The following is a 27,707-nucleotide window of genomic DNA, read 5'->3' on the forward strand; positions in this document are numbered from 1 at the left end:
TGTTTTTAAACACTTCAGAGTTTGACACCCTGCCACTTTAGTGCTCTTTTTGCACTATGCCCTATGCCACAGAGATGCTTTGTCTCTTGCAATTAACTGTCTACACCATTCTTATTAGCCTTGGTTTTTAATTGGTTGGTAGTTGGTCTGTTGATGGAATGGGAGTAGGAGATATTCTCTCTTATTTTATTAAGCCTCACTATCTGGCAGGCATAGCATCTGTGGACCTAAGAAGTTGGCCTTTTCAGTGTTCTAGTCCCTCCCAGGGTGGTAGTCTGAGTCCAGGATAAATTCTCTCTCTCTCTCTCTTTTTTTTTTTTTTTTTAATTTTACTCTTAAGTTCTGGGATACATGTGCAGAATATTTGGGTTTGTTACATAGGTATACATGTGCCATGATGGTTTGCTGCACCCATCAACTCATCATCTGCATTAGATATTTCTCCTAATGCTATCCCTACCCTAGCCTCATAACACCCATCAGGCCCTGGTGTGTGATGTATCCCTTCCTGTGTCAATGTGTTCTCCTTGTTCAACTTCTATTTATCTGTGAGAAAATGTTGTGTTTGGTTTTCTGTTCTTGTGTTAGTTTGCTGAGAATGATGATTTCCAACTTCATCTATGTCCCTGCAAAGGACATGAACTCATCCCTTTTTATGGCTGCATAGTATTCCATGGTGTATATGTGCCACATTTCCTTTATCCAGTCTATGATTGATGGGCATTTGGGTTGGTTCCAAGTTTTTGCTATTGTGAACAGTGCTGCAATAAACATATGTGTGCATGTGTCTTTACAGTAGAATGATTTATAATCCTTTAGGTATATACCCAGTGATGGGATTGCTGGGTCAAATGGTATTTCTGGTTCTAGATTCTTGAAGAATCACCACATTGTCTTCCACAATGGTTGAACTAATTTACACTCCAACCACAGTGTAAAAGTGTTCCTTTTTCTCCACATCCTTTCTGGCATCTGTGGCTTCCTGACTTTCAAATGATCGCCATTCCATCTGGCGTGAGATGGTCTCTCATTGTGGTTTTGATTTGCATTTCTCTAATGACCAGTGATGATGAGCTTTCTTTCATGTTTGTTGGCTGCATAAATGTCTTATTTTGAGAAGTGTAGGTTTATATCCTTTGTCCAATTATTGATGGGGTAGTTTGTTTTTTTCTTGTTAATTTCTTTAAGTTCTTTGGAAATTCTGGGTATTAGCCCTTTGTCTGTTGGATAGATTGCAAAAGTTTTCTTCCATTCTGTAGGTTGCCTGTTCACTCTGATGATAGTTTCTTTTGATGTGCAGAAAGAAGCTCGTTAGTTTAATTAGATCCCATTTGTCAATTTTGGCTTTTGTTGCCATTGCTTTTGGTATTTTAGTCATGAAGTCTTTGCCCATACCTATGTTCTGAATGATATTGCCTAGGTTTGCTTCTAGGGTTTTTATGGTTTTATGTCTTTTGCATTCTTATTTCTCCCTCAAAGTTAGACTTTTCTGTTGTTTATATGATCCCAAAATAGATACTTATTAGTGCACTAAGTATGACAGTGTTTATTGCCTTTCTTTCCACAGATTAGAGCTTTTCTTTATTAAGAAAATAATCAGTTTGTCTAAATCTAAATAAGAGCTTATGAGATAGCAATTGGAATTACATTGACTCTGTAGATCAACTTAGAAAGAACTGACATGTAAAAAATCTTGAATCTTCCAATTCTTGAATGCTAAACGTCTATTCATTTATTTACATGTTTGATTTATTTCATCAGAGTTTTGTGGTTTTCTGCATATAGATTCTAAATACATTTTGATAGGCTTAGACTTAATTTTTTTGGTACTAATATAAACCCTATTTTTTAAATTTAAAATTTCAATTGTTCATTACTGGTATATAGGAATGCATTTGACATTTGGATATCACATTAACACTTTATCTTGGGATGTTGCTATACTCATTTATTAGTTCCCAATTTTTTTTTAATTCTTTAGGATTTTCTACATACATAATAATGTCATCTGTAAAGAAGAACATTTATTTCTTACTCTCTAATTTGTACACTTTTTTATTAGTCTTTCTTGTCTTATTGCACTAGATATGACTTCTAGTGTGGTGATTTATAGAAAATAGTGACAGAAAACTTTCTTTCCTTGCTTTCTAAAGGGAGAAAGTACCTATTTTCTCACCATTAAATGTGATGTTAGATGAAGGGTTTTTTTCTAGATGTTCTTTTTCTGTTTAAAAAGTTTACACCTAAATTCCATGAAATTTTTGTTATAAATGAGTGTTGGATTTTGTCAAATGCCTTTGACATCATTTGACATGATCATAATTTTTTTCCTTAGCCTACTGATGTGATAGATTACATTGCTTTATTTTTAAATGTTGAACTAGCCTTGTTTATCTAAAATTAATCCTACTTGACCATCATGTTTAATTCATTTTAGACACTGTCAGATTTTATTTACTAACATTTTGTTGAAGAATTTTGCATCTGTGTTGATGAGCGATATTCATCTCTGGGTTTCCTTTCTTGCAATATCTTTATGAATTTTGGTATTAGGATAATTCTGGTTTCACATATGGAATTAGACCTTCTTTACTCTGCTTCTATTTTCTGAAAAATACTGTGGAAAAGATATTTTTCTTCCTTAAATGTTTGGTAAAACTCACGAGTCAGTGCATCCAGGCCAGGTGCTTCCTTTTTTTTTTTTTTTTTTTAAAGTTATTTATAATTGATTTAATATCTTTAGTAGATATAAACCTATTGAAGCTGTCCATTTCTCCTCACGTATAGTTTGTAAGTTTCTGTCTTTCAACAAATAGATCCGTTTTATCTAAGTTTTCAAATGAGTGGGAAGGTGTTTCTTGTAGTATACTTCGTGATACTTACATTGTCAATAACAGTAGTAGTTATCATCTCTGTATCATAAAAGATTTTGTTGTCTTCTCCTTTTTGTTTTTTCGTTGCTCAGCCTGGCTAGATATTAATCAATTGTGATGATCTTTTAAAGAACCAACTTTTAGTTTTGCTGACTTATAAATTTTTTTTATTTTTATTTTTCTTGACTTTTGCTAAAATTTGTCATATTCTTCTTTTTACTTTATGCTTATATCACTCTTCTTTCCCTAGTTTCCTAAGGTGAAATCTTAAGATTGTTGTTTTAGATCTTTCTGGTTATTCATAATTGTTTTGAATGCTCTACATTTTCCTTTGAGCACTATTTTTACTGTCTCTCAAATTTTAATATTTTATTTTCATGTTTATTTAGTTCAAAATATTTTTAAAATTATCTTGAGAGTTTATCTTTGTGTGTTACTTGGGGTTGTGTTGTTTAATCTTCAAATATTTGAGTATTTTCTATTTTTCTGTTATTGGTTTAAAGTTTAGTTCCATTGTGTTTTGAAAATATACTTTGTGAAGCATTCCCTTTGAAAACTGGCACAAGACAGGGATGCCGTCTCTCACCACTCCTATTCAACATAGTGTTGGAAGTTCTGGCTAGGACAATCAGGCAAGAGAAAAAAATAAAGGGTGTTCAGTTAGGAAAAGAAGAAGTCAAATTGTCCCTGTTTGCAGATGACATGATTGTATATTTAGAAAACCCCATCATCTCAGCCCAAAATCTCCTTAAGCTGATAAGCAACTTCAGCAAAGTCTCAGGATATGAAATCAATGTGCAAAAATCACAAGCATTCTTATACATCAGTAACAAACAAACAGAGAACCAAATCATGAATGAACTTCCATTCACAATTGCTTCAAAGAGAATAAAATACCTAGGAATCCAACTTACAAGGGATGTAAAGGAGAACTACAAACCACTGCTCAGTGAAATAAAAGAGGACACAAACAAATGGAAGAACATACCACATTCATGGATAGGAAGAATCAATATCATGAAAATGGCCATACTGCCCAAGGTAATCTATAGATTCAATGCCATCCCCATTAAGCTGCCAATGACTTGCTTCACAGAATTGGAAAAAACTGCTTTAAAGTTCATATGGAAAAAAAAAAGACCCCACATTGCCAAGAAAATCCTAAGTCAAAAGAACAAAGCTGGAGGCATCACGCTACCTGACTTCAAACTGTACTACAAGGCTACAGTAAACAAAACAGCATGGTAGTGGTACCAAAACAGAGATATAGACCAACAGAACAGAACAGAGCCCTCAGAAATAATACCACACATCTACAGCCATCTGATCTTTGACAAACTTGAGAAAAACAAGAAAGGGGGAAGGATTCCTTATTTAATAAATGGTGCTGGGAAAATTGGCTAGCCATAAGTAGAAAGCTGAAACTGGATCCTTTCCTTACTCCTTATACGAAGATTAATTCAAGATGGATTAGAGACTTAAATGTTAGACCTAATATCATAAAAACCCTAGAAGAAAACCTAGGTAATATCATTCAGGACATAGGCATGGGCAAGGACTTCATGTCTAAAACACTAAAAGCAATGGTAACAAAAGCCAGAATTGACAAATTGGACCTAATCAAACTAAAGAGCTTCTGCACAGCAAAAGAAACTACCATCAGAGTGAACAGGCAACCTACAGAATGGGAGAAAATTTTTGCAGTCTACTCATCTGACAAAGGGCTAATATCCAGAAGCTACAAAGAACACAAACAAATTTATGAGAGAAAAACAAACAACCCCATCAAAAAGCGGGCAAAGGATATGAATAGACATTTCTCAAAAGAAGACATGCATACAGCCAACAGGCACATGAAAAAATGCTTGTCATCACTGACCATCAGAGAAATGCAAATCAAAACCACAATGAGATACCATCTCACACCAGTTAGAATGGTGCTGGAGAGGATGTGGAGAAATAGGAACACTTTTACACTGTTGGTGAGATTGTAAACTGGTTCAACCATTGTGGAAACCAGTATGGCAATTCCTCAAGGATCTAGAACTAGAAATACTATATGACCCAGCCATCCCATTACTGGGTATATACCCAAAGGATTATAAATCATGCTGCTATAAAGACACATGCACACGTATGTTTATTGTGGCACTATTCACAAGAGCAAATACTTGGAATCAACCCAAACGTCTATCAGTGACAGACTGGATTAATAAAATGTGGCACATATACACCATGGAATACTATGCAGCCATAAAAAAGGATGAGTTCGTGTCCTTTGTAGGGACATGGATGCAGCTGGAAACCATCATTCTCAGCAAAGTATTGCAAGAAGAGAAAACCAAACAGCGCATGTTCTCACTCGTAGGTGGGAATTGAACAATGAGATCACTTGGACTCTGGAAGGGGAACATCACACACTGGGGCCTATTATGGGAAGGGGAGAAGGGGAAGGGAAAGCATTGGGAGTTATACCTGATGTAAATGATAAGTTGATGGGTGCTGAAGAGTTGATGGGTGCAGCACACCAACATGGCACAACTTAAAGTTCTAGGGTACATGTGCACAACGTGCAGGTGTGTTACATATGTATAAAAAAAAAAGAAAGAAAGAAAAAGAAAAAGAAAATATACTTTGTGTAATTTATATTATTTTGAATTTAAGATATATTTTATTGTCTAGACTATTACCTTTGTTGGTAAATGTTCTAAGTGAGCTTGAGAAATATGTGTACTATGCCATTTTTGCATGAAGTATCCAATAAATGTCAATTAAATCATGTTGATTCATAGTGTTGCTCAGATCAACTTTATCCTTACTTATTTTCTGCCTCCTTAATCTATCAATTACTGAAAGAAGGATGCTGAAGTCTCCAACTATAATAGTTTATGTCTATTTTTCTTGATGTTCTATTAGGGTTTTTTTTTGGTTGTTGCTTATATATTTTGTCTATTTTGTTCTTTTTTGCATATTTTGATGATCCACTTTTAGCAGTATAACCAGTAAATGATAATCTGAAGATTGGCCTCTGAATGACTATATAATGCTTCCCTTTATCCTTCATAACTTTACTTTTTTGAAGTCTACTTTGTATGAATTTAATATAGCCACTACATGTTTATTTTGTTTAGTGTAGTATCATATATCATTCTCTCTTCACTTTTAAAAGAGCTTTATTGAGATAGAGCTCAGTATCACTTTACTTCTAACCTATCTTAACGTTAGGAAAAAAAAAAAAACTTTTATTTTAGATTCAGTGGTAAACATGCATGTTTGTTATATAGGTAAACTCGGGTCACAGGGATTTGTTGTAGAGGTTATTTCATCACCCAGGTACTAAGTCTAGTATCCAAGAGTTATTTTTTAATTTTTTTCTTCTCCATACCATCTTCCTACCCTCTAATTTCAGGTAGCCCTCAGTGTCAGTTGTTCCCCTCATTGTGTCCACGTATTCATAATTTAGCTCCCAATTATAAGTGAGAACATGTGGTTTTTGTTTTTTTGTCCTTGTGTTAGTTTGCTAAGGATAATAGCTTCCAGCTCCATCCATATTTTGCAAAGTACATGATCTCATTCTGTTTTATGGCCGCATAGTATTCCATGGTATATATGTACCACATTTTATGTTTTCAGTCTATATCTCAGTCTTTATATTTAAAATGAGTTTCTTATAGACAATATATTATTTGTCTTTCTAAAAAATGCTTTCTGACAATCTATATTCTTAAATTGGTCTATTTCAAAATTCTTGTTTAAAGTAAGCATTGATATAGTTGAGTTAATATTACCATATTTGTAACTATTTTCTCTTCTTCTTCTTTTTTTTTTTTTTAGAAAGGGTCTTGCTCTGTCTCCAGGCTGGAGTGCAGTGGCGCGATCTAGACTCACTGCAACCTCCGCCTCACAGCTTCAAGTGATTATCCTGCCTCAGCCTCCCGAGCAGCTGGGACTACAGGCACATGCCACCACGCCCAGCTAATTTTTGTATTTTTAGTGGAGCTGGAGTTTCACCATGCTGGCCAGAATGGTCTCGATCTCTTTACCTCGTGATCCCCATGCCTCGGCTTCCTAAAGTGATGGGATTACAGGCATAAGCCACCGCACTCAATCTTCTTTTTTTTCACGAGTTGTTTTTACTTTTTCTACTGTCTTTGAATTGGGCATTTTCTTCTATTCCACTTTACCTTCTCTGTTATCACATCAATTGCATTTACATTTTTAACTTTGGAGAATTCCCTAGAGATCATAATATGCTTTTTTACCTAATCCATACAAACCTTCAATTAATACTATGACACTTCATGTGTAGTAAAAGTGACTGATACTGGCACATTGCCTATTTTTTTTCCATTTCTTTTGTCATTGCTTTCATTTATTTTTAATCTCCTCAATTTTACAATCACCAAATATATTACTAGTATTACTTTAAATACAGCTATTTTTAGATCAATTAAAAATTAAAAAATAATTTTTTAGTTTCTATTTGACTTATTTATTCTCAATGATCTTCCTTGAAAGATGGATATGCTGTCAACACACTCCTATTTTTTTTTTTTTTTTTTTTTGGTCTCAGAAATTATTTCCCTGTACTTGATAAAGATAATTTCATTGGATATAAAATTCTAGGTTGGCAATTTTTCTTTCAATACTTTAAATATTTCCTTCTATTCTCTCATGATGATATGCTTTTTAATGAAAAGTTCGGCGTAATTCTTAACCTTATTTCATTGTAAGTAAGGTTAATTTCCTCCAAGTTCTTTAAGATCTTCTCTTTATCTTTGGTTTATTGACATTTGAATATGGTATGCCTAGGTTTAGTTTTTTGTTTGTTTTTATTTTTTTATTTTTATTTTTTGTATTCATCCTGCTTTGTATTATCTGAGCTTCTTGGACTGTGATTTGGTATTTGTGATTACATTTGAAAAGTTCTCAGCTATTACTGTTCAAATGGCTCTGCTTGATTCCTTTCTTATGCTCCTTCCAATATTCCAATAAAGCAAATGTTATACTTTTTGAAATTATCCCACAGTTCTGTATATTCTGTTTGGTTTTGTTGCTGCAGTTTTTGTTTCCACTATTATTCCTTCTTCACTTTGCATTTTAGTTTGAGAAGTTTGCACTGAAATATCTTCAAGCTCAATGATTCTTTTCAAATCCATTTGCTGTCTACCTATTTAAGGCATTCTTCATTTCTGTTACAGTGTTTCTGATTTCCTACATTTATTTTGATTGCTTCTTGAAGTTTTTATCTTTTTACTTCATTACCCATCTGTTCTTGCATCTATTGTTCCATTAGACTCCTTAATATATCAATCATAGTTATTATAAATTCCTTTCTGATATTTTCAAAACCTGTGCTATAACTCGTGTTCTGATACTTAGCTTGTTGTTTTGACTTGATAATATTTGTTTTCTTGCTTTTTTCCTTCTATTTTTTTATTGAAAAAGGTAATGTATCTAGTAATAGAAATTGAGCTCAATATGCCTTTGTTGTGAGGTTTTATGTTAATATGTATGGTAAGGAGTCTGACTCAAATTTTGATGTTTGACTACTGGCAGCTTTTCTGCCTCATTCCTCCCCATTCCCCGGTGCCATCCATCTGGTCAAGCTGGTAAGAAATCTTGGGTTCTGCTTCTTTTGTCACTGGTGAGGAGCCCAAGATTGTGCCCAGGAAGCCTCACCGTGTCCACCCAGTAGCCGTAATAAAAACCCTGAACCAGTTTAATTTTCTTGCTCTCTTAAGTCATTTCAGACCTCTTTTAGAGTGAAGCAAATCAAAATATTTCAACCCCCAAAATGACTCCCTGTTACAGTGGGTATTTTGAATTAAAGGCCCTTAAACATCAGCAGACACTGAAAAAAAACTTTTCCTTCATTTACATAGAGACTAGATGGACCCCCCCAAGGAAAACAATTGTTTTTCCTTCTCATGTCTGTTATCTGATTATCTGTTGCAGAGCAGAAGACTGAAGAATGTAGCAACACCTGAACTGACCCTTTCATGAGACAGTGCCTGTCTCTCAGGCTCATTCATTTTCTAAGGAGAACCATTTACAAGTTAATCTCTGTTCCCTACTTTATTAATTTTCCCTAATAATCATTTATTGCCCCTCAACGGAATTACAAATATTCTCCACCTCCCTTCTCCCTCTGAAACAGAAATATATAAACTTCTATACCCCACTGAAGATTTGGTGATAATAACTTTGTGGTTCTCCCCCAAGCACATGAATAAATTGTATGCCATTTCTTCTATAAATCTTCCTTTTGTCCATCGATTTTTTATCAAAGCTTCAGAAGATGAAGTGAAAGTTTTCCCTTGACCCTTAAAAGAAGTCTACTCTGTTCTCTCCAGAAAACCTCCACCATAGAAGTAATAAATATTTCATATCCTCTTGATGTCTTTATGCTGTCACCAGTTGCCATGTCTGAAACCATTACACCTATGCAGAAAATCTGAAATAATCATCCTAGGAATTGGATTGCATTTAATATTTTCTGTATTTGTAGGTCATGGAGGCTTAAAATTTTCCCAATGTCTTGTTTTGTCTTCCCTGTTGTTTTTAAGCTTCAATAAGAACTTTTAAAAAATAAAAAATATATCTTGCAGATCTTATATCTGTAATTCATTATTATTATCCTGGAGTACTATTGATATGGAAAAGTATGGAGGATGGAATGTAATTTTCCAATGGGTTCTTCTTGTCCTCTGCACAGATACAGTTGATTTACTAACACAGCCATATTACAATAGAGAAAGAGTATAGTAAACACAGAGCCAGTCAACAGACAGGAGTTCATTACACCTTTCAAATTTGGAGGCTAAGATTTTTAAGAATAATAGGACAAGCAGGGGGCTAGAGGATAGGGAATATTCACTGGGTTGGTGATGGAATTATAGGGAGTCAAAGTTGTCCTCTTGCACTGAGTTTCTGGGTGGGATTACAAGACAAATTGAACCAGTTTAACAGTCTAGTTGGAACCGGCTGGTACATCAGAACGCAGGTTCTCTTTTTTTATTTTTTTTATTTTTATTTTTTTTGAGACAGAGTCTCTCTCACTGTCACCCAGGTTGGAGGAGTGCAGTGACGCGATCTATCTCGGCTCACTGCAAGCTCCGCCTCTAGGTTTCATGCCATTCACCTGATTCAGCCTCCTGAGTAGCTGGGACTACAGGCACCCACACCACAGCTGGCTAATTTCATTTTTCTTTTTGTTGTTGTTGTTGTATTTTTAGTAGAGACGGGGTTTCACCATGTTAGCCAGGATGGTCACGGTCTCCTGACCTCGTGATCCGCCTGGCTCCACCTCCCAAAACGCTGAGATTATAGGCATGAGTCACTGTGCCTGGCTTTAATTTGTTAGTTTTACAAAGGTAGTTTTTGTCACCAAGCATGGAGAGAGTACTTTTAGGAAGTGCTGTTATCATACTTGCTTTAAAGTTAAACTCTAAACAAAATTGCTCCCAAAGTTAGTTATGCCGAAGAATAAGCAAGGACAGTTTAGAAGATAGAAGCAAGATGGAGTCAGCTATGTCAGATTTCTCATACTGTCATAATTCTGCAAAGGTTGTGTCAGGGAAGCATTCTATGATCTCATGCTTAAATATAGCCTCTTAGTACAGCTGTGTCCCTGGGCTGTCACCTTCACAAGTGCTCCCCACCAGCCCCCGTCTTTATTTGATACAAGTAGGCTAAAGAAGGTTGAATTCAGACAATACTCTAAGACTTTTCCCTAGGTAGAACATGGTTTTATGAATTATTCCCCCTGGGTAGTGGGCCTTTGTTATGGAGGAAACTCTTGGCAATTTTTTTGTTACCTTTCCCCTCCACAGTCAGAGCCACTAGAGAATCTATCTTGGCTCTTCACTATGAGAACTTGGTTGTGTTTCTGAAGGCAATACCTACTGAAAGTGTGGGGGTACTGCTAAAATTTGGAATTTCTGACTCCTGCTAATCTACACTCAGTTACCAGCACCCAGTCTCCCAAAATTCATCAAAATTACCATTTAAGTGTTCCTACCAGTTTTTGACTCCAACAACTTCTGCTCTAGATAATACATCTCAAACTGCAACTCTCTGGAGTTATCTGTCTCTCTCAATTTGAAGGTGGCAGTTTTCCCTGTTAACACAATGCCCTTATGGGACCAAGAAAACTCATTGGTTTTTAGTTTGATTAGCTTTTCTCTTGTTAGGATGGAAATAACAACTTCCAAGGGCACCTATACCTATTCTACATCATCTAGTTCTTTGTCTCTTTCATATTGGCTCTTACTAAATATTTTTAACTTTTGACTGATAAGTAATGTTCATCATACTGAAAATCATTAAAAATGCCAAATGTGAACTAATACAAAAGTCTAATGTTCTCTGTTTTCTTGTATATACTTAACTTTCTTTTTTTTTTTTTTTTTTTTTTTTTTTTGAGACGGAATCTCGCTCTGTCTCCCAGGCTGGAGTGCAGTGGCCGGATCTCAGCTCACTGCAAGCTCCGCCTCCCGGGTTCACGCCATTCTCCTGCCTCAGCCTCCCGAGTAGCTGGGACTACAGGCGCCCGCCATCTCGCCCGGCTAGTTTTTTGTATGTTTTAAGTGGAGACGGGGTTTCACTGTGTTAGCCAGGATGGTCTCGACCTCCTGACCTTGTGATCCGCCCGCCTCGGCCTCCCAAAGTGCTGGGATTACAGGCTTGAGCCACCGCGCCCGGCCGTATATACTTAACTTTCTAAAAGTCAATGTGTCTCAACCCATGACATCATTAATAAGTGCTTTACAGTTTGTACTTTTAAAGATCCACATAATTTTCTAACTTCGTTTGTTTTATTCACTTTTATTATAAAGTTGTCCTATCACAGAACAATTCTTCTTTCCCTGAGTCTGTTACAGAACTTCATACATTTGAAATTTTGCACAGTGCTACTCCTGATCTCAGAAATGTTACTTCCCCTCTACCTTGGAAATTTATTCATTCATCTAGGCACAGCTCAAATTTCAAACTTTCTGAAGAATATATCCCAATTTACTCATGTAATTGGTTAATTTCTATGAATTTCTGTTAGTTGTTTATTCTCCTTTTGTATTTTTTGTATAATCTTTCTACACTTCATATTTATTGTTTTCCATTTTTTCTCCCTTACTAGACTTTAGTCAAGAAACTGTTCATTTTTGCATTATTAGAGCTTTGCTCACACTGAATTCAATAAGCGTTTGTTGAATTATTAATGTCTTAGGTTTAAACCAGTCTTTTTCTCTCTTCTTATAGTGTATAATCTTATAATGTGAATCTTAATAAATCAAACCAAATATTTTCTGAAATTTTCTTTATACGTTTGCACATTGTTTCCTAATGTTTTTTCCTGCATTGCTAAAAAACTTTGAAGAGCTCTAGGTCTTGCCTCTACAGCACCTCACCAGGCAAAGTCCACTGGCCTTGGATCCCAGTGCAGCCAATCCACCCTCACTTGACTGCTCAGGCTGGTAATAGTTCTGTCTTTCTCTGGTATAGACCTCCCACAGGTAACCAACTGGCCTACAGTTTTTGCCACTGCTGAAGCCCTTGCCCCTATTTCCTTTAGACTAGGGAGGGAGTGAAGAGCCCCAGAACAGTCATGGGCCTCTAGCACACCACAGCTGTTGTATGGAAAAGCAGCCAAACTGTCTTCCTTGTGGGTCCCTGTCTCTGCTACTCCTCAATGGGCAGGGCTTCCTGACCTGGGCCTCCAGCACATCCTCCCTGCCTCCAGATGATTACTTCAGTCAGTGGAAGCTCTGTGTTTCTCTGGGATGGGATTCCCAGAAACAGACAGACTCTCTACCATTGCTGCTACAGCAGTACCAACACTTGCTACCCTCAAGCAGGGGAACAAAGATCCTGATCACTTTACTTGTACCTCAAGTACACTGCAGCTGTTACATAGAGAAGATCCCAGTCTCTCTTCACTGTGAGCCTCTGACCCCCTGCTCTTAACCATGTAGGGCTCCTGACTTCGGCCTGCAGCATAGCTGCTTCATCCCTGGCTGAACATTCCCATTGGCAGTGGCTCTGTGTCTTGCTAGGGTAGAAGTCCCATAGGCAATTGACAACCCCTACGCCATTGCCATTGTGATGGTATTACTCTTGCAATACCTTGGACTGGGGAACAAACAAGGACCTTGATCAGTTTGCACACCTTCAGCATATGACAGCTACCCTAAGGAGAAGAGGCTAGTTTATCTTCCCTGTTCACCCCTGACTCCTGCTTTTCACCAGGCAGGACCCCCAGCTTGGGCCCATAGTACAGTCATCCTACCCTTAGGTGAACATTCTCATTGGCAATGGCTCTGTGTTTCTCTGGGATGGAATTCTCAGAAACAGCTGACAGCCCCTTTGTCTCTTACCACTGCCATGGTACCCTCCCTTACTGCTCTTGGGCTGGGGAATGAACAAAACCCCTGATCACTTTGCTCACATTTCAAGCATGCTGTGGGTGCCCTATTGAGGGGAAGCTATTCTCTCTTACCTATGAGCCCCTTGTTCTTCACCAAGCAGGGCCCTGGCTAGGGCCTGCAGCACAGCTGCCCCACTCCAGGCTGAACCTCCCCATTAGCAGAAGCTTTGTGTCACTCTGGGGTGGAGTTTCCAGAGGCAACTGACAGTCCGTATGCCATTGCCACTGCACCAGTACCTGCCCTTGCTGCTATGGACCTGAGGAAGTAACAAATAGCCTTAGTTGTTTACTTGCATCTCCAGCATGCCACAGTTATCCTATGGGGAAGAGACCAGATTGTCTGACACCCTCTGCTCTGCACCAGGCAGGATTCCCCTGGCATGCACCAGCAATGCACCCACCCTACCCCAAGGTGATCGTTCTGATTGACAGTGGCTTTGCATTTCTCTGAGGTGGAACTCCAAGAGAAAAATGAAAGGCTCACTGCCATTGCCACTGCCAAGTCCCTTCTCCTGTTACATCCAAGCTGCAGAGGGAACAAAAAACAAAAAAACAAAACTTACCCCAAGGCTGTGGTATGCAACCCAGGAGTGCCAAGCTGGGATCTGCAGCCAGCACTCAAGTGGGAGAGGACACATTCTCAGAGCACAGAGAGAAAGAGAGTATGGCTGTGAACACAGGGAAATACAGGGGAGCCACACAGCTGAATAAGAACCTATCTATTAGCCATTACACTTAAGTGCCATCTACTGTATCACACCCCAAACTTCAACACCAAGTACTTTGCTAGTATACTGTCCTATGGAATCAAGAACAATAATTCAGCCATAAATAAGAACCCTGCACATAGCCTTGGTCCTCTGAAAAATTTAGAAATAAAGCCAACTGACTATACTCAGATTACACCACAGTTAAAAGAAGAACAGCCTGCACATATGATGGAAAAAAAAAAAAAAAAAAAAAGACAAGAAAAAAACTGCACAAGAACTCTGGCAACTCTACCAGCCAGAATGTATTCTTACATTCCAATGACTGATCCAGTTCCCCAGCAATAGCTCCTAACCAGAATAAAATGGCTGAAATGACAGGCCTAGAATTAAGAATGTGGATGGCAACAAAGATCATTAAGATTCACAAGAAAGTTAAAACCCAATCCAAGGAACCTAAGGAATTTCGTGAAAAGTTTCAAGAGATGAAAGACAAAATAGCCATTTTAAGAAAGGACAAAACTGATTTGATGGAGCTGAAAAACTCACTACAAGAATTTCTAGCGCAATTATAAGCATTAACAGCAGAACAGATGGAGTTGAGGAAAGAATCTCAGAGCCTGAAGAGCAGTTATTTGAATCAACTCAGGCAAAAACAAAGAAAAATAAATTTAACAAATAAACAAAACCTTCCTGAAATATGGGATTATGTAAAGTAACCAAAGTTAGGACTCTTTGGCATCCCCGAAAGAGAGGGAGAAAGAAAAAGCAAATTAGAAAACATATTTAAGGATACTGTCTATAAAAGTTTTCTAACCTTGCAAGAAAGGCCAACATTCAAATTCAGGAAATTCAGATAACCCCTACAAGATATGATACAAGAAAACCATGCCTAAGACACATAGTCATCTGATTCTTCAAGGTTAAACAACAGAAAATTTATTAAAGGCAGCTAGAGAGAAGGGACAGGTCACCTACAAAGGGAACCCCTTCAGGCTAACAGTGGACCTTTCAGCAGAAAGCCTACAATCCAGATGAGATTAGAGGCCTACATTCAGCATCCAAAAAGAAAAAAAGAAAATGCCTACCAAACTAAGCTTCATAAGTGAAGGAGAAACAAAAACCTTTTCAGACAAGCAAATGCTAACAGAATACATGACCACCAGACCTTCCTTATAACAGGTCCTGAAGAAAGTGCTAAACATGAAAAAAAAGACCATTACCTTCCACCATAAAAATGCAATTAAGTTTATAGATTACACATAGTAAAAAGCAACTATACAATGAATTCTGCTAACAAACAGCTAGTAACACGATGACAGAATCAAATGTGCACATATCAATATTAATCTTGAATGTAAACAGGCTAAATGACCAACTTAAAAGGCATAGAGTGGCAGTTGTAGAAAGAAGCAAAACCCAACTGTATACTGTTTTTAATAGCCCCATTTAACATGCAAGGACACTCACAGGCTCAAAATAAAGGGATGGAGAAATATTTATCAAGCAAAAGAAAATCAAAAGACCAGGGGTTGACAGAATTCAAACCAGTAATGATCAAAAAAGACAAGGGCATTACAAAATGATAAATGATTCAGTTCAACAAGAAGATTTAATTATCCTTAACATATATGCATCCAACACTAGAACATCCAGATTAATGAAACAAGTTCTTAGAGACTTATGAAGAGACTTCGATAAACGCACAATAATAGTGAGAGACTGCACCACCCCACTGACAATATTAGACAGACCATTGAGGTGGAATATGAACAAAGATATTCAGGACTTGAACTCAACATTTGATCAAATGGACTAACAGACATATACAGAATACCTCATAAGAGAATGTACATTCTTTTCATCTGCACGTATCACATACTTTAAAACTGACCACAGGCTTGACCATAAAGAAATTACCAACAAATTAAAAAAAAAAAAAAAAAAAAAAAAAAAACCTGCGCACTTGGACCACAGTGCAATAAAAATAGAAATGAATATCAAGGAGATCTCTCAAAACCATACAATTATATGGAAATTAAGCAAACTGCTCCCGACTGACTTTTGGATAAAGAATAAAATTAAGGCTGAAATGAAAAAATTCCTTGAAACTAATGAAAACAAATGTTCAACATACCAGAATCTCTGGGACACCACAACACAGTGTAAAGAGAAGGGTTTATATTACTAAACACCTATATCAAAAAAATTAGGAAGATCTCATATTAACAACCTTATGTCACAACTACAGGAAAAAGAAAAACAAGAGCAAATCAACCCCAAATCTAGCAGAAGAAAATAAATAATCAAAATGAGTTGAACTGAACAAAATGTAAATGAGAAAAGCCATACAAAGGGGCAATGAACCAGAACTTGTTCTGTGAAAGAAAGAATAAGTCTGATACAACACAAGCTAGACTACTAAAGAAAAAAGAAAAAGAAAAAGAAACAAAATCAGAAATTATAAAGGGGACATTACCACTGATCTCATAGAAATACAAACAAACAACAAACCCCATAGATTAATGTGAACACCTGTATATATAAACTAAAAAAACTAGAGGAAATGGATAAATTCCTGGAAATATACAGCCACTCAGGATCGAACCAGTAAGAAACTGAAACCTTCAACAGGCTAATAACAAGTTCTGAAATATAATCAGTAATAAAAAAATCTACTCACCAGAAAAAGTCCTGGACCAGTCAGATTTATAGCCAAATTCTACCAGATGTGTGATGAAATGCTGGTACCAATTCTTTTGAAACTATTCCAAAAAATCAAGGAGCTAAGACTCCTCCTTAACTCATGCTATGAGGCCAGTATCATTCTGATATCAAAACCTGGCAGAGACACAATAAAAAAAAAAAAGAGAGAGAGAGAGAAAACTTCAGGCCAATATTCCTTAAGAAAATAGATGCAAAAATCCTCAACAAAATAGTGGCAAACTAAATCCAGCAGTGAATCAAAAAGCTAATCCGCTACAACCAAGTAGGCTACATTCCTGGGATGTGAGTCTGGTTCAACATTCACAATTAAATAAATATAATTCATCATATGTACAGCACTAAAAACAAAAACCATACGATCTTCTCAATAAATACAGAAAAGACATTCAATAAAATTCATCATCCCTTTATTCTAAAAACTCTCAACAAACTAGGAATGGAAGAAACATATCTCAAAATAGTAAGAGCCATCTATGACAGACCCACAGCAAACATCATACTGAATGGGAAAAAGCTGAAAGCATTCTCCTTGAAAATCCGAGCAAGACAAGAATGCCCACTCTCACCACTCCTATTTAACATAGTATTGAAAGACCTAGCCAGAGCAATCCAGCAAGAGAAAGAAATAAAAGGCGTCCAAGGGCCAGGCACAGTGGCTCACACCTGTAATCCCAGCATTTTAGGAGGCTGAAGTAGGTGTATCACCCGAGGTCAGGAGTTCAAGATCAGCCTGGCCAACATGGTGAAACTCCATCTCTATTAAAAATATAAAAATTACCTAGCTGTGGTGACAGATGCCTGTAATCCCAGCTAGTTGGTAGGCTGAGGCAGGAGAATCGTTTGAACCCTGGAGATGGAGGTTGAAGTGAGCCAAGATCATACCATTGCACTCCAGCTTGAGAAACAAGAGCAAAATTCCATCTCAAAAAAAAAAAAAAAAAAAAAAAAAAAAAAAAAAAAAAAGAGCATTCAAATAGGATAGGAAGGGGGAAGTCAAACTATCTCTTTTTGCAGATGATGTGATTCTATACCCAGAAAAAGAAATATGTAGGTAAGATGCCTAGTTAAGACAAAATGGTCAAAAGTGGGGCTTGTTTAGACCAATGTTCTGTATTATTGTAAGAATTTCTAGTGATTTTCCTTTATAGGTGTAAATTTTTTACAGAGTTTCAAAAGAGCCAGATAAATGCCAGGAAAGGGTATTATGAAAATTGATTTGGTTCTATTTTTTCAATTTAGCTTGTGTCTTAACTGCATTACCGACCTTAAGATGCAGCTCATTAACTAATGGGGCAAAAGAAGCATTTTTAATACTGAAACTCAGTGTGGATATTTCTAAAAAAGAAGACACAAACTTGCTTTACCTGAGGGCCAAACTTTTATAGATAGTTCATGTAGTTTTCCTTTCACCTTTGGAGTGGAATAGTAACTAAGTGAAAAGGTTAGGAGATTCCATTTTTCTTCTCAATTAGTTGCTTAAGCTTTTCATCTGTTTCTTGTAAAGAGTCTTTTTTTAAAAAAGAAAATAACAGTTTCTTAAAATGTTTTTAGAAGTTTCTACACATGAGTAAGCATCCCTGTATGGGCCTGATCTGGGAGCCCTCATTTTTAGATGCATTTTTTAAAGTGATGAGTTGTTTATCTGGAATTTCCACATAACAGCCATCTTAATTTTAAATTGTCTTTAGTGGTATTTCATCATTTTGTAATTGTTTTCTACTTCCCAAACCTAATACTTATACATGTAAAAGGCAAGCATAGCTGGAAAATAGATTACTTAATTCTAGAGAAATCAAGGTTTTTATTTTTACATTGAATCTTCGGTGTCTTCCAGCCAAGATAAAACACCAAGAGGGAAACACCACAGCGTTGTGTCAAGTAATGCTTTTACAGCAAACCTCATTGCAGGAACATTTTCTTCAGGCTATTGGCGCTATCAAGCTCTGTGTCTAGTTTATCCTCCCACAGCAGTCTTATCTTTGGTGTTATGTGCTCTAATAGCTTTTAAGTGCCTGCATCTTGCCCACCAGTCAAGTTATGGCTTGTGCCTGAGCTCTGCTTGACTAACTTGCCCAGTAATTTCCCCCTACCTTAACAGACAAAAAAAAAAAAAAAAAAAAAAAAAAAAAAGAGCAAAAAAGATATAATACAAATTGCTGTGAATTTCAAAAGTCATAGTTCACAGACCCTGCAACTTACCACAGTCACAGCAAATTACCTTTAAAACTAAAACTCTTGTCAGTGACTCATCAACCACTACAAATCCCAAAGGTCACATGCTCTCTCACAAAACAAACTAACCCTCGGTATACAACCCAAGGTCATACAATCTAACAACACAAGCTAACCCTCAGGACACACCCTAAGATCATGTGCTCTCTCACAGCAAAATCTAACACTCAGTATGGTATACACATCAAGATCATTCATTCGTTCACAGCACAAACTAACCCTGGATTTGAAAATCAAAATTACTGGGGGGCTTACTCTTGAAAGAGAAGAGTTTGACTTCAGAGGAACGTAAAATTTTGAAATAAAAATAAAATCCTAAAGCCCACAATCGACTGAATGGACTTTCTTTTGGCCAAGAAGTCCCTAGAGAAACTTTAAAAACTGAATTCCCAGACATGACTCAGTATGCCCCTTCTTTGTTAACTTTGAATTAGAATTACTATTTTCTTTTTTTTTTTATGGGAAATACTGACTTTTTTTTAAAAATTATACTTTAAGTTGTAGGGTACATGTGCATAATGTGCAGGTTTGTTACATATGTATACTTGTGCCATGTTGGTGTGCTGCACCCATCAACTCGTCAGCACCCATCAATTCGTCATTTATATCAGGTATAACTCCCAATGCAATCCCTCCCCCCTCCCCCCTCCCCATGATAGGCCCCGATGTGTGATGTTCCCCTTCCCGAGTCCAAGTGATGTCATTGTTCAGTTCCCACCTATGAGTGAGAACATGCGGTGTTTGGTTTTCTGTTCTTGTGATAGTTTGCTAAGAATGATGGTTTCCAGCTGCATCCATGCCCCTACAAAGGACTCAAACTCATCCTTTTTTATGGCTGCATAATATTCCATGGTGTATATGTGCCTAAGGAGTAAGCAAAAGCTATTTCTAGAAAACAAGAAACTGATGACTCATTCCTTTATCTCCTTTAGCAAGTCTGAGGCTGTGAGTGGTCGCCCCCTCCCTCTTTGAAGTTATGATGTGGCAGTTTACTTGTTTCACAATCCATCTCTTTGTAAAAAGTGACCACCATCTCTGGACTGGTTTTGGCTGACTGGTAGAGAATGCACAGTGAGGGATTCTTGTCCTCTGCTCACCCACCCTTGGATCATGCTAATGACATCATTTTTTGAACATGTGACCCATGATGAGGCATGAAGCTCAATTACATATACACATTTCTCCTGTTGTAAATATTCATGACTCCTCCTATAGCTTATTGACTATGCATACCTAGCCAAGGCATTTAGCATAAATTCCTGTCTTATCTTTCCCTCTCTCAAAGCGCTTGCACTCAGCTTCTGACAGGAGGCTACTCTTCCCAGCCTTCCAGGTAGCAGGCTACAGGATGTCCAGCCTGCAGGCTGCAACCCTTTATGAGAAATAAGGCTGTTCTTTCCAAATGTAGGCACTTCATGATGTTTCAGCTGACAAAACCCTCAGAACTTCATGAGGAAGACAGGGGATCTCAGTAAGGGGTCAGAGGCACCTCTCCTCCATTCCTCAAGGAGTCTTTGGGGTTGTCAGAAGTGTCCTTTAAGTTTCTCTGTCAGTCTCCAAAACTGCTAAAAGACAAAATTGCAACAAATTTAGTTTACAGAACTTAATGGGTTCTATTTACAATTCTAGAATTGGGAAATACCTTACTCTATAAAACAGAATGAGTGCCCTAATGAGCGATGCAAATAAATTTGGCTTTATACACAGAAAGGGATAGGGAAAGCAGAAACATATAATAAAAAACAAATGGATTGCTTTCCTTATAAATGTTAAGGTACAATGAACTCTCTCATATGCCAGTAAAAACCAGCCTTTATGGGGATTTGGCTATTTTTCTCTCCTGATTTCTTAGTAGGTCAGAGAAACAATTTTGTCTTGGTGGTGTGGAATGTCAGAATGAGCAACTCTATTTTTTATTTATTTATTATTATTATTTTATTATACTTTAAGTTCTAGGGTACATGTGCATAACGTGCAGGTTTGTTACATATGTATACTTATGCCATGTTGGTGTGCTGCACCCATCAACTCGTCAGCACCCATCAATTCATCATTTATATCATGTATAACTCCCCAAGGCAATCCTTCCCTCCTCCCCCCTCCCCATGATAGGCCCCAGTGTGTGATGTTCCCCTTCCCGAGTCCAAGTGATCTCTTTGTTCAGTTCCCACCTATGAGTGAGAACATGCGGTGTTTGGTTTTCTGTTCTTGTGATAGTTCGCTAAGAATGATGGTTTCCAGCTGCATCCATGTCCCTACAAAGGACGCAAACTCATCGTTTTTTATGGGTGCATAGTATTCCATGGTGTATATGTGCCACATTTTCTTAATCCAGTCTGTCACAGATGGACATTTGGGTTGATTCCAAGTCTTTGCTATTGTGAATAGTGCCGCAATAAACATACGTGTGCATGTGTCTTTGTAGTAGAATAATTTATAATCCTTTGGGTATATACCCAGTAGTGGGATGGCTGGGTCATATGGTACATCTAGTTCTAGATCCTTGAGGAATTGCCATACTGTTTTTCATAATGGTTGAACTAGTTTACAATCCCAGCAACAGTGTAAAAGTGTTCCTATTTCTCCACATCCTCTCCAACACCTGTTGTTTCCTGACTTCTTAATGATTGCCGTTCTAACTGGTGTGAGATGGTATCTCATTGTGGTTTTGATTTGCATTTCTCTGATGGTGAGTGATGATGAGCATTTTTTCATGTGTCTGTTGGCTGTATGAATGTCTTCTTTTGAGAAATGTCTGTTCATATCCTTTGCCCACTTTTTGATGGGGTTGTTTGTTTTTTTCTTGTATATTTGTTTGAGTTCTTTGTAGATTCTGGATGTTAGCCGTTTGTCAGATGAGTAGATTGCAAAAATTTTCTCCCATTCTGTAGGTTGCCTGTTCACTCTGATGGTAGTTTCTTTTGCTGTGCAAAAGCTCTTTAGTTTAATTAGATCCCATTTGTCAATTTTGGCTTTTGCTGCCATTGCTTTTGGTGTTTTAGACATGAAGTCCTTGCCCATGCCTATGTCCTGAATGGTACTACCTAGATTTTCTTCTAGGGTTTTTATGGTATTAGGTCTAACATTTAAGTCTCTAATCCATCTTGAATTAATCTTCGTATAAGGAGTAAGGAAAGGATCCAGTTTCAGCTTTCTACTTATGGCTGGCCAATATTCTCAGCACTATTTATTAAATAGGGAATCCTTTCCCTATTTCTTGTTTCTCTCAGGTTTGTCAAAGATCAGATGGCTGTAGATGTGCGGTATTATTTCTGAGGACTCTGTTCTGTTCCATTGGTCTATATCTCTGTTTTGGTACCAGTACCATGCGGTTTTGGTTACTGTAGCCTTGTAGTATAGTTTGAAGTCAGGTAGCGTGACGCCTCCAGCTTTGTCCTTTTGACTTAGGATTGTCTTGGCAATGCGGGCTCTTTTTTGGTTCCATATGAACTTTAAAGCAGTTTTTTCCAATTCTGTGAAGCAAACCCACAGCTAATATCATACTGAATGGGCAAAAACTGGAAAAATTCCCTTTGAAAACTGGCACAAGACAGGGATGCCCTCTCTCACCACTCCTATTCAACATAGTGTTGGAAGTTCTGGCTAGGGCAATCAGGCAAGAGAAAGAAATCAAGGGTATCCAGTTAGGAAAAGAAGAAGTCAAATTGTCCCTGTTTGCAGATGACATGATTGTATATTTAGAAAACCCCATCGTCTCAGCCCAAAATCTCCTTAAGCTGATAAGCAACTTCAGCAAAGTCTCAGGATACAAAATTAATGTGCAAAAATCACAAGCATTCTTATACACCAGTAACAGACAAGCAGAGAGCCAAATCAGGAATGAACTTCCATTCACAATTGCTTCAAAGAGAATAAAATACCTAGGAATCCAGCTTACAAGGGATGTAAAGGACCTCTTCAAGGAGAACTACAAACCACTGCTCAGTGAAATAAAAGAGGACACAAACAAATGGAAGAACATACCATGCTCATGGATAGGAAGAATCAATATCGTGAAAATGGCCATACTGCCCAAGGTTATTTATAGATTCAATGCCATCCCCATCGAGCAACTCTATTTTGGTTCGCTGTCTTGAACCTAGCACAGAAAGCTCAGTCCATATCATTGTTCTCCTATAAATTGTATTTAACAGAATGCAAAAGTATCTCTTAAATTAGCCTTGGTTCTTTGGGGAATTCCCTTTGGTGTTAGTAATACTGCTATATTATTGAGTCTTTTGTCTATTATTAGCTGCTTTATATTTTAATTGCATTGTATGAAATGGTAATAAGAAGTGATTCAGAAGAAATTGTGACCTTTTGAGAAATTCTTGACTGTTTAAAACATTAACTGTGGTTCTCAGAGCAAATGTGTACAAAAGATTATTAATCAACTATGATACACAAATGAAGGAAGTGATGAATTGTGATTTCAAATGATGCTCTAGGATTACTAAATGTGTATTTACCAGAAGTGGAGATAATTACTTAACTTTAATTCTTTAATATTTAAATTCATATTTCCCATATTCTTCCATATTTTTCTTATTTCGTTGGCTGCCTTCATATAGATGCTGGCAACTGTTTTCTTATTCATCCATTCACTCATTCCTTCATTTATTTTGGTTCATAAAGATGTGCCCTAAACACCAGAAAAAAAGAGCAGTTTAATAGAGAAAAGCCATCCACTTTATCACTTCTCGGCCTTTTGGCTAAGATCAAGTGTGAGAAGAGCCACCCATTTTATAGAAAATGGTAGATGACTCCAGGTACTAATAGTGCTCATCAGCATTTTAACTCATTTAACTGAGTGATGACTGTTTGAAAATGGCCTTTTTTATCCTCTCTACCCACCTCCCTCTGATATTTCTATATCATATAGAAGTAAAGAATGATAAAGGACATGTTCTATATGAAACACATGAACATGTCCTTCCTCATTCTTTTTCAGTTTTTCTACTAAAAGAATATAGAAACACAATGCCTTTCTTTCTTAATGAAGTATCATTTCCATCATGAAGTTTTAATGGGGGAGAGAATAAGCTTTACACATACACACACACACACAAAATCTAAGGAGTATTCTCTATGTCCTGGGGACTATCAGCTACATACTCTCTTTGACTCTCCTGGACATCAGTTTTAATGAAGTTGCCAATCTTAGAATGTTACAAAGATCACTGTAGGGGTATGACCTTTATCTAAGTAAAGGTTTCAGTCTGTGGCCCTTTTGTGATCTGCAGTCATTCTTGGTTATCCTGACATTTTCCGAAAGGCCAAGAATCTCAGTTGCTGATTTTTACACCTGAGGATCGTTTGTCTTTTGCTGTCATTTTCTAGCTACTGATGTCAATGTTAACACTGCTACAAATAGACATTGCCTCAAGAAAACACACAAATCATTTCTGGTTAAAAGGAGACTATATGTTTGCTAAAACTGCCTCTGAATCACTTGTCTATGAGAATTGCTGACAGGATTATTTTTTCTTTGTACCCTTGGGAAAATAACCCTTCTACATCCTGAATGTCCTTTGAAGTCAGTAGTAAACATAAATAGCGTGCCAAAAGAAATAACATTGTAATCTTTTATAATGCACTTAATAGTATATTCTGATACAGCTCTGTCAAAAAATTTTATAGAACAGTGAATGGCACAAGAAGCATGCTGAAACAGAGTGAGAAGTAGATAAACCATCTCTCAGACTGCCTCCTTTAAAACATATAAAGTAACATTTTTGTAGTAGGTTGCACCATAATTAAGAATTTTTTAAAATATGATTTTCATTGGATTTATGTCTTCTTACATAAATGAGTCAGAGACTTTTTAATTCAGTTTTTTAACAGAATATTTCCATTTCTAAACACAACATAACTTCTTTTTTAAACTAAAAAAGCTTTAAAAGTTGTAACTCCTCCTTCTTATTCCATTATTTCTTATCTTAATATATTGGAAAGGAGTTTATTGTAAAGGAAACATTTCTGTTCCACTATGTCTATGATTGGTGAGTATATTTGTAGACCTGGGAAAAAATAATAGAAAAAGAGAAATTAAAAATAAAGATAAAAGAAAGACAAGTGATAAAGGAAGACTCACATCAAATTGGGAGAACATTCAACTGTGGACATAGCCAGAAAGGTCAGTCTTAGTAAGTAGAAACACTTGATATTGGGTGACAATATAAAATAAAAGGATCAAGAGAGAATGGAAGAGACCATAGGCAAGGAAAGAAAAAAAAAATAGCCAAGAAAGTAAATATGATTTTTCTTTAATTTTTCAATAAATTAGAAATGAAATCTACTGCAGTTGAGGTAGTCTGTGGTGTTAAGGTTGAGAATTTGAGATTATTAATTTTTATGAAATTCTGTAATGAAATTTGTGTGAATAAAATTATAACTGAAAAAGGGGTACCTTACAATTTATTCAGTTGTGAAGTTTTACTGGAGACAGAAAAGAGGGCTGTATACTTTGCACCAAAGCTCATGCAACTTTGCAAATAGGAATGAAGAAATAAGACCTTAATAGTTACCCAGGGGAAGGACCAATGAGGCGGATGGAAGAGACTTCAATGACTGTGTGAAGCAATTATTAATTTTAATAATTAGCATATTATAAATATTATATGTTTTTACTAATTTAAATACCCAAGATATTTCCAAGAGAAGTCTGCATAAAGTTTAATACATTTATATTCCTGGTCTATTTTCTAGAATCACATTCAACGATGGTTTGTGAGCATGATTATTGTATTTATAATCAAGTAATAAAATAAATGATTTTTTAATGATGTTTTGTATTTTTATCTCAAATTTGTTTACTACCACTACAAAACTGTATATATGCCAATACTTATCACGTTATTAAATTCCATTTTCCTCAAATTACATATACTTCAATGATGGAAACATTTGTATATGAATTAAAAAGTCTCATTTTATGTGCTTGAAGGGATTATCTTTTTTTAAATAATTGCATTCCAGATGTAATCAATTTTAATGCATTGCTGTACTCAGAAAAAGTAAAAAATACATATCCACCACATGTACAATGGCCCATCAAAAGACAAAGAATGAAAAGGAGAAGAGGATGCAGACACTAGAGGTATCTTGTGATGCACGGTGACACCAGTGTTGCTATTAATGAGACAATTAAACCCAGGCCATTTGCAAATTGGAAGAAATTAATAAGAGATTTCATTATTAAGCCAAGGATTTTCAAGGTGGCATAGGCAGTCCTAGGTAGTTAGTATATTCTAGGCACCAGAAAACAACAACAACAACATATATAGCACCCGTTCAGAAAATGAATTGAAACTCAAGAATACATTTCTAAATATCTCAAAAATAACAGGATAAATTGTAATGCAAACTTGAAAGACACAGAAAAGAAAAACGTCATTTAAACACTGTTGCATTTTGTAAAATATGGTGAATTTGGGTAGATAAAAGTAAATGTATAACTTCAAATGCATAAATTGGAAAAGAATTACCTAAGAAAATAAAAGAGCTTAAAATTAATGAGTGTCTACCTCAGAAGTTGAAAACAAGAAAACAACGGAAGTAAACTTAGAAGATAATTTTAAAATAAATGAACAAACACAATGGCAAATAAATCCAACACAAAATTGAGAATCAACAAGTCCACACTTGAAATGGATAATAAAATATCAAACTTTCAGTGAGATTAAAGAGAGAGAGAGAACCTGGAGAGGGAGATGGACACAGAAAAATGGAGATGCAGAGAGAGAACACAGATAAACTGAATTGAGAGTAAAAGCATACATTACAGCAGAGATTGTAGAGAAATTACCTTGACTGATTTTTATACTAGTGCATGTTAAACTATATATGTGGAAAATTACTAGGAAATATTACTTTCAGAATCTATCCCTAAAAGCAAGAGAAAACTTCACTGTTAAACTATTAAAGAAATTTAAACAATGGTTTAGTGGGAGTGCCAACTAATCTCTTTTTAAGAACAGATCATTTCAGACATATTGGTGAATAGATAATTGAAAAAAATGCATACTCCCACTTTTTCTATGAGGACACTCTAACTTTTACATCAGAATTCACAAGGACAGTGTAATCAGGGCAATACTACTAGAAAATGTAGATGAAGCTATGACAATTCATATGGGAATAAGATAAACAAAGATAATACTCCTGGGCCGAAGTATATTTATCCTAAAAAGTAAGGTGTGTCTATTATTAGGAAACGTGTAACTGCTATTCCCTACAGTAAGAGATTGCATGTGTGTGTGTGTGTGTGTGTGTGTGTGTGTGTGTGTATTTCATTTGACAGTAAAAAAAAAAAAAAAAAAAAAAAAAAAAAATGACAAAGTTCAAAGCATAATTTTGAGGAAAATGTTAACCTAGGAATAGATTGAAAGGAATTTGGTAATAGGTTCTACAATAAATCTACAACGAAATATGGTAATGGGTTGGTAAACTAAACTTGGTAATAGGTTCTATGAGAAATCCACAGTGAAATATGTCGTCAATGAAGAAAAATTAGTAACATTCCCTTTAAAATTATAAGCATGTTAAATATCACCACTTTCATTTCATTGTCTTGACCCATGTATAATGAAGAAATAAAGGAGGAAAAAGGCAAGTAAAGACAAAAAGATTGAAAGAAAAGATAAATGTCTTTATTTTAAAGTGACTTAAATTCCCATGTAGAAAATTCTCAGAAAGGCCTCATATACATTGTTAGAAATACTCAAAATTTAGGAACTTGTC

Source organism: Rhinopithecus roxellana, chromosome 3 (genome assembly GCF_007565055.1).
Source record: "Rhinopithecus roxellana isolate Shanxi Qingling chromosome 3, ASM756505v1, whole genome shotgun sequence".
NCBI classification, from domain to species: domain Eukaryota; kingdom Metazoa; phylum Chordata; class Mammalia; order Primates; family Cercopithecidae; genus Rhinopithecus; species Rhinopithecus roxellana.